Consider the following 9344-nt stretch of genomic DNA (forward strand, 5'->3'; position numbering starts at 1 on the left):
GAAAGTGCTTCCCAGTGTAGGACTGTTATACTTCAAAGAGCCAAAAAATGTACAATGATTACGTTGTTACATAAGAGGCAGTTGACCAAGCCGGCTAGCAGCTGCCTGCCACTTTGTACAGTACTATACTTTTGTATGTTGGCTTTCACAGCCTGCCTCTTATTTTATTAGTTGGCACATTCCTAACTCTGAAATCTGGGACTTCTGGGTTTTCTGTTGCTCCTGCCCGCCCCGCCCCCAATTCTGGAACTTGCTTCCTCCCCTGTATTGGAAGATGTCAGGGCTGAGTTATGGGCAGCAACCACTAGTCAGTGGTAGGCAATCTTAGCTGTCCAGCCCTTGCTGAACTACAACTCCCATCATCTCCAGACACCATTTATTGTGGCTGTGGATTATGGGAATTGTAGTTCAACAATAGCTGGAGAGCCAAGATTATTTACCCCTGCACTAGGTGGTACAAGCCAGGGCTAGGAAAGCCAGGCAACCAGTCAAAGCTCAGGAATCAAAACCAGCAGCCCAAAGTCATGAATATGCTAGCGATCAAGCAAAGCAGACAGATAGGAATTGAGGACAAGCCACGATTCAAAGGCCTGCACACCAGAGGTCAAGCTGAGCAAACAGGAAGGGACAAGCAGACAACACAGCCTCACTGGGTGGGGCCAGCATTGGACCTGGAGACTCAAAAGCTGTTGCAGTTCAGCATGTCGCCACAAGGGGCGGTGGTAAGCAGAGTCTCAGTGCAAGGGGAATCTGACACAGAAGGAGCCTGACTGTCATTAGCAGTCAACCCTTCTTGCTTGGAATTATGAATAGTCAGTGTTCTTTGAACTATAATGGCAAAGTTTTCCATTGTAAAGTGGAATGAGGGGGTAAAAAACAATATTGCAGTTTGAGTAGACTGACTTTTTTTTTGGTGTGGAGATGGGTGTCTTCCTTTGTATTGCCTTCCTTTTTGAGCCCGATTTCCACCCATCCTCCCAAAGCTATTTCCCCCTTGATTCCCAAAATACAGAAGCTGTTAATGGTCACTGGGTGGAGAAACAGACACCCTGCTTATGCACAGAGGTTATAGCTTTATGATTACATTCCAAACTAGGGACCACAATATGGTCTCTCCCCGGAGCGACCATATTCTGCCTGTCTTAAAACAGTTGCACTGGCTGCCGATATGTTTCAAGGCGAAATACAAAATGCTGGTTATTACCTTCAAAGCCCTGAACAGCTTGGGTCCGGACTACCTTAGAGAGCGCTTTCTTCAGTATGATCCCCATTGCTCGTTGAGGTCATCTGGAGAGGTCTGTCTCCAATTACCACCGGCACGTCTGGTGGCAACTCAGAACCAGGCCTTTTCTGTAGTTGCTCCTGGTCTATGGAATGCACTCCTGGCAGATAACTGCAGTTGAGGCTCACTATTGGCCTTTAAGAGAGCTCTAAAAACTTATTTGTTTGGCCTGGCCTTCCAAGGTTTGTAAAGTGTTTTTAAAAGTCTTTTAATTGGTTTTAAATGGTTTGAATTGTTTTTGAATTGTTTTTAGATTGTTTTTAGCACTGTGTTTTGAATTGTGTGTTTTTATGTCTTTTTAAAGTTGTTGTACACCGCCCAGAGCCTTTGGATGGGGCGGTTTATAAATGTCATAAATAAATAAATAATAAACAAGTCCTGGGAGTAAAGTCTGGTGAGCCCTGGTTCAAATTAAGCCCTTTTCTTGGGTTACCTAAAGACATGAGGGGGGTATTCACATGACATGTTGGCGGAGGGGAGGCAGGGTTCAACCTACCCTTCCCAGATGACCGCTCTAACCCCTGTGGTGCACAAGCCACATGCCCAGCACTGCCAAGAGCAGCGTGGATGACTATCTGCCCTGCTCCCAGCAATGTGGGTAAACCAAGGCCAGGACTCATCCTGGCCTCCGAGAATCTCACAGTGCACCATGCACCAAGCAGAGGGCACTGGAGGATTCTCCCGGGGACAGACGCTCTAGGTGACTATCTTTGTGTCAGCGCAGGCTGCAAGCAGCTCGCACTGACACACGATCCCAGGAGCCGGATTAAGGGTGCATCCGTGCCCTTAACCTCGGCGAAGAGGCTGAGACGAGCTTTAGCGCTTGGTTTAGTGCTGTTGCAGCACCAGGATCCATGCAGATCCTGGTGGTTCTCATGGGCAGCCATGCCCAAGTTTGGCTGCTCCTGGGAACAGCTTCTAGTTCTTTTCTGGAAAGAGTTTGGGTTAAAAGCAGATGAGGTTGCGATGGTTGTGTCTCCAAAAACTGGCTACAGCTAGGGTGGCAGCTCGAGCCCATGGCACTGTGCACATGCTTAAAATGTGTCCTCTTTGTCATTAGTGCCAGGCAACCTTCAAGTGCTGAGGCGTCAGTGCAGTTATTCTCGGACAAGGAGATTCAGTCGAAGGCTACAGGCCTCAAGAACTTCAAAATCTCTTTAGTGACAGTGTGGCCTTCTTGAACTCTTTCTGCAGCTTGCTTTTTTGGTGGTAGATGTTTGTGTGGCTTGGCTTTCTTTCTGTGGAGGGTCTGAACTGACCCAATTCTGATTTTTTTTTAAAAAAAATAGCTGTATATTTAAGGAAGGCTGTGAGGGTGGCTGCATATTCACACATCTTCAAAGGACACCTGCAGGAACAGCACTGCACGGTCCCCATTACTTTTTAGGACTGAAAGCCATAACTTTATCTGTACGCTCTCCTCTTTAGTTCATGATGGCAGCCTCAGCTTTAGAAAACGAATACTCATTTTTCTTCTTTTCAAAGAATATCCGTCAAATTTCACATAAAGAAAATCTGTAGCTTGAGCTATAAACCGAGATATTTGGATTGTTGATTAGATAAAGATATTGAAAAGGAACCTCGGACTAAAACCCCAGTCCTTTTACAAAACAGCGAGGATATTCCTCCCTCCCCCGCCGTATTCCAAATTCAGCAAACACCAAAAAAGAGTCATGTTGCTTTGCCCTGGCCCTTCAGCCGCTGCTGCCACAAACGTTTCCACTAGAAAATTTTACCGTCCTCAGTCAATGAGGCAACCAACTTTTGTATCCAGTGCCAGAGCTCAGATTCCACTCAACAAGAAACGGGGAGACAGCTCAGGCTCCCCTGTATCCCAGCTTCCTCCCCAACACTTCACATCTAGGTAGCCGGTTGCCCAATGTCTGTAGACAGAACACTGCCTCGGGGAGGAAATTCAATGAGTTTCCGAATGTGTGCATTGAATAAATATGAATAAACGAGCCCAAATTCCTTCTAAGTAGAACAGGCATTGTTCCCTAGACCTTTCTGTGTTTTCATTCCACATTGCTTGTCCTTAGTGATGGATGCTGGAAATCTCCTTAGAGGCTTTGTTCTCTTTGCAGTGCTTTTAGCGAGATATAATCTGATGACATCAGCTGTCATAGAGAGGGAGGGAGAGATGCACCCTGAACTAAGCAAACAATTACCCTTCCAGATTTTATTTTATGTATCTGGAAACTCTCAGACACTCCATTTTTGCAGACTCGGGAACGGATTTGCATCACAAAGCTAAGTGTGAAGCAAAACATCATTCCACTTAAAGTCACCACACAACCAAAAAAATGATAATAATAACGGTACATTTTCCCATTGTATTAATCTTAGTGTATGATTGTCAGCCAATACAATTAGTTTTGAACTCCTGAATTTTTAAAAAATCCCCATTTAATTCCCCATCCTCGCATATCCCTTCAACACAGGCCTTGTAACCCATCCAACCAGCATTTACACCTTGATACACATATAACAAAGAGATAAGCAAGGAAGCCCCGAACACACAAAGCTAAGATAACAGGAACAGAACTTGAAGCCAAAATAGAATCAGCTGCACAATTGCACAATTAGTAATAAGGAGGGGGAGCAGGTTTTTAAGATGTCCAGCAACACAATCCTATACAGGTGGCCCTCGTTGTTCGTGGGGGTTCCATTCCGGCCTATAGATGCAAATACAGAAACTGAGGGGCCATTCACGTGACCTACCAGGTGGTCAGGGTGGATCCCAAACCTTACCTCCCCCCCCCCCCCCCCGACTATCCTTTGTTGCTCGGTAGGAATGTGCACTGTGCTCCCACACAATCAGCCCTACTCTGTGCAGTGCAGAGCAAGGTGGATTGATCTGAGGCTGGGACTCATTAACCTGGCCTCTGTGAAGCCCACAATGCAGCACACAACACTCGCGCGGCATCTGGGAGATTCCTCCAAGAGACGGGTGCCAGGCTGAAAGTAGCCCATCCTTGCACATGAGCAGGTCGTGGGGGGGGGGGTAAAGGAGCACTCACTTCCTTAAACTCAGCTAACAGTCAGGCTTAAAACCTGGGCTAGGTGGCACTGGCCCACCAGGATTGGGCATGATCCCGGTGGTTCTCAAGCACGGCCTAACCCAAGCTGGGCATCCCTAGCCTGGGTTAGGCTGCGTGTGAAAACAGCCTCCATCAATCCTAAACCTTGAGGCTATTCTCACGATGGGGGAGAAGCGGGCTAAGGGAGCCTAGCCCGCCACCGGGCTCACAGACAAGCCTGGTGGCTCCATGGCGGCTTGCCCGCTTGAGAACCCCTCCCCTTAGGGAGCTAGCACTCTTCAGGAGTGCTCCGTTAACTTGATTTTCTTGGTTGTGAGATGCCATGGCATGTCTCCATGCCAGCGAGACTTGCGAGACCCCCGACTGGGAGGTGACAGCAAGCCTCCTGGCCTTGGGGGTCTCCCCAGAATGCCGCACGCAATTGAGCAGGGCATTCCTGGACTTCCGGGAACCACCCGGCCCCCAATCATGCCAAAAAAGAGCAGCTCTTCATACTGTGTCGAGCTAGAGGACAGGGAGGCAGGTGGGGCAGTTAAGGGGGGGAAGTATTCTGCCCCCCCCAAGATGCCTGATGAACTTTGGCTGACTTGCCCCACTAACAGTATGCTTTGTCCTGCCAAGTGCTGGACAATCTGCCTCTTTGGCAGGGGGTGGGCCATGGATAGCTACCACTGAAAGGTGCTGAGCCCGAGTTAGGGTGGGAAGACTGAGTAGACGGACTAGAAAGCAGATATGGGGAACAAGGCAAGAGTCAAAACCAAAAACAGGGTTGAAATCCAGGCGGACAAACCAGGAGCCAGCATCAAACAGAAAGCCAAGTTTAGACAAAGCCAAAAGTCAAGCCGAGCAAACCAACCAGGAGCAAGCCTATAAAGTGTAACCAGGTTTTAGGATAGGTAATTATTTATATATCATCTCTAGCCTACGTAAGAAAGCAGGCCAAAAATTGGCCCAAATCCCTTTGGGCCTCAAAAGATTGTCGGCAGCATTGGTTCTGGAGAATCCACATGAAGTCATAAGGCATAGCTATGACTTTAAGCTTACATATATTAAGAAAAAAACTTTAAAAGCCTAATCATGCTTGATGATTAATGTGCTGGGTTAATGTGCTTGGGGTGGAGAAAAGAAGTCAGCGAGGCTATTCGCACACGCATGCAAAACTGGGTGAAGGGAGCCCAGTCCAGTTTGCACGCATGTGTGAACTGCCAGAATCGGGCCCGATCCCAACGGCACCATGGCAGCAAACCCACCTATGGAGCCTCCCCTCAAAATGGGGTTAGAAGAGCAAGTGGTCTCCTAACCCCGTTTGAGTGATCATGTATCAGCCGCAGCTGACAGACTTGGGGAGGGGGATCCCCATAATTCACTGTGGTGCATTATCGGAGCTCCAGGGGGCGGGGCAACACAGGGCAGTGAGTCCTGGTACCCCAACCCTCGGAGCTACCAGCAGGAGCCAGTGCTTGTCTGGGCAGGTGATCCACAGGAAGAACTGCTTGCCTGCAGGGAAGGTATGTTTAGCCAGCCTTCCCTGCAGCACGCCCCCTAGCCCTTCTCACTGCTTGTGAGAAGAGGCTCAGTGTGTATGTCCTGGTATGCAGAAATCAATTAACTCCTCAATTTACTCTTCCCCGCAGGAGTTATAGGTAACATTAGCTCTTTACTTTCTGGCTAGAAACAATCCAATTGCTATCACAGTTCTAACAGAAATAAGCCACCTTGGATCACACCTCTTGCCTTGCAACTGGTGCATGCCCTTAATAGGCAGCTCTTACGCATTCATGTCTTGTGTCCAAATACCATGATATGCAATTAGCTGACTATCTGCTTTCCACCCAGTTGGGGCCTGACATAGCTAGGCACTGTTCCTTTGCTGTTGGACAGGCCAGGAGAACAGCAACCACAAAATCAAATGGTTAGTTTTCTACTGTGTATGCAGCTACGATATACAGCATGTGTTCAATATAACATATGGAGGCTCTGCCCACAGGCTACCATAATAATGAGATTTTGTCTAAGGAGGAATAGGTGTGCAGTCTAACCACTAAGTCACAATATCCAATTTGGCTGTTATTGAATGCATACTTAGTGTGCCATCCAAAACGTATATCGAGCTTTTCCAATACAGGGACTGTAATGGTTTTCTTTGCTTCTCCACTCTGCCTTGCAAGGGAGCTGTGCGTTCTGATTAGTCCTAGAGACCAGGTGTGGAGTTACAGCTGCCTATTCCTCCTAACCTTTTTACATTGCCACCAAGTGGACCTTTTGTATGGCTGACTACAACAGCCCTTCACCTTTGTCAAAAATTTCAAAACTCAGTAGCGTGGAAAGACTTATAGGCATGGAGTGGAGACCAATAAACAAGCTTCTAATCTTTATATAACAAGGAAGCTTTAAAAAAAATCAGTTCAATTAAAACATTACTTTTTAGTTTCTTTACAGAACAAAAATTGCAAACTCAAAACAGTTACCAAAAGAGCATATCAAGGAAAATAAAAGGCTGGAAAAATACATTTTGCTCTACGCTGGTCCCTACAAAGAGTCCTCTTTCTCTTCTCAGCATCTGGCTTCTCAGCTGGACAGTTTTTTGTCTTGGTCTTAGAACAGATCTGGGGCTCAATCCAGCCTGGCTTTCCTGACAACTTCTCTCCTGAGATAGACCAACTCCACTACAGTCAGATGCTCCCCTGGACTTCTTGCTGATGGCTCCTTCTTGACTGCTCACTGACTTTTGACTCTTGACTGCCCAGTGCTCACTGCTGACTCCTCTGTCCTGACTGCCTCTGACTGACACTTGTCCAAGACTTTTTCTCTCAAAGCTTCCAAGCTCAATTGAGACTGAGTTCCAGAACTCTGATTTGACTCAACGTAACTGTGTCTTTGACTCTCTGAAACTCTCTCAACACTTTTGTGGCCCAACAGTTTTTCAACCGCTGAACCGCTTTCAGCTGGTCGGAACCGGTCTAAACCACGTTCAACCGGTCTGAACCGCTTTCAGTTTTAGTGAAAGCAATTCCCTGCCTCCAATTTACAGGAGCAGGATTGCAAAGGCAAAGAGCAAGAGTGTGTAGTGAAGTATGGGAGCTTGCTATCATTCTCTCTTGCCAGCACTCTTCTCATCTGCAGTCAAAGCGGTTCCGACCGGTTCCGACCAGCTGAAAGCGGTTCCGACCGGTTCCGACCGGCTGAAAGCGGTTCCGACCGGCTGAGACCGGCTCCGACCGGTTCCGACCGGCTGAGACCGGCTCCGACCGGCTGAGACCGGCTCCGACCGGCTGAGACCGGCTCCGACCGGCTGAGACTGGTTCCGACCGGTTCCGACCGGCTGAAAGTGGTTGAAATTGGTTCCGATTGGCTGAAACCAGTCGGAGCCGGTCGGAGCCGGTCTCAGCCGGTCGGAGCCGGTCTCAGCCAGTCGGAGCCGGTCTCAGCCGGTCGGAACCAGTCTCAGACAGTTCTAGCTGTTCGGAACCGGTCAGAACTGGTCGGAACCGGTCAGAACCGGTCTCAGCCGGTCGGAACCGGTCAGAACCGGCTGAAACCAGTTCCAACCGGCTGAGACCGGTTCCGACTGGCTGAAACCGGTTCCGACCAGTTCCGACCGGCTAAAACCGGTTCCGACCAGTTGAAATAGGTTCCGACCGGCTGGAACCAGTTCCGACCGGCTGGAACTGGCTGAAACCAGTTCAGACCGGGTGGGACCGGTTCAGTCCAGTTTAAAATGGTTCCAACCGGCTGAGACCGGCTGCCACCGGTTCAGACCGGCTCCCACCAGTTCCGACCGGCTGAGACTGGCTCTGACTGGCTGAGACCGGCTCTGACCGGTTCCAAATGGCTGAGACCAGATCCGACCAGCTGAGACCGGCTGAGACCGGCTCTGACCGGTTCCGGCTGAAAGCGGTTGAAATCGGTTCCAATCGGCTGAAACCGGTTCTGACTGGTTCCGACCGGTTCTGACAGGCTGAAACCAGTTCCGGCCGGCTGGAACCAGTTCCCACTGGTTCCAACCAGTTAGAACCAGCTGGAACCGGTTCTGACCGGCTGAAAGCGGTTCCAACTGGCTGGAACCAGTTCCAACTGGCTGGAACCAGCTGGAACCAGTTCCGACCGGCTGGAACCGGCTTGAAGCAGTTCCGGCCGGCTGGGACCGGTTCCGGCCGGCTGGGACCGGTTCCGGCCGGCTGGGACCGGTTCCGGCCGGCTGGGACCGGTTCCGGCCGGCTGGGAACGGTTCCGACCGGCTGGGAACGGTTCCGACCGGCTGGGAACGGTTCCGACCGGATGAACGGCTCCGAGCGGTTCTGACTGGATGAAACCGGCAAAGAGCAAGAAAGGCACAAAAGCAAGAGTGTGTAGTGAAGTGTGGGAGCTTGCTATCATTCTCTCTTGCTATCACTCTTCTCATCTGCAGTCAAAGCAGTTCCGACTAGTTCCGACCGGTTCCGACCGGCTGAAACCGGTTCCGGCCGGTTCCAGGCAGTTCCGACTGGTTCAGACAACCATGGGTGCTCCACAATAGGGAATAATGGGATTGTTTGAGTACCAGTCTACCCTATGAGAAAAAACTAAAAATGTGTTTCAAAAATTCATTTAAAAAAGCATACGAGTGTCTGATTGCTTTGGGGTTTGTCTGGTAGGTACCCATGGGTGCCAGCTACCACCCCACCCAATTTTGGAGGTTCAAACCAGTTCGAACCAAACCACCCCCAGTTTGCTTTGAATTTGAACCTGCAGCTCGAACCTGATGGCTGGTTTGGTTCCAAACCAAACGGGGTTAGCAGAGCATTAGCTCTGCTAATCTCATTTAATAGGATGGGCACGTTTGCTGCCAGGATCTGCACAGCTCCCGTGGCAGCAGACGACCCAGAGAAATTGCACTAGGCTCCCTTAGCCCAATTTCTCCTGGTCATGAGAACAGCTTCACTGTTTCTCACCCCATTTCTGATCCACATACAGTTTATATGTTTGCTTTTCCCTTACCTGATCACAAATCTATGAATCTTTATGGTGAAATGGCATGGAAA

The sequence above is a fragment of the Hemicordylus capensis genome, chromosome 2, assembly GCF_027244095.1.
Source record: "Hemicordylus capensis ecotype Gifberg chromosome 2, rHemCap1.1.pri, whole genome shotgun sequence".
Lineage (NCBI taxonomy): Eukaryota > Metazoa > Chordata > Lepidosauria > Squamata > Cordylidae > Hemicordylus > Hemicordylus capensis.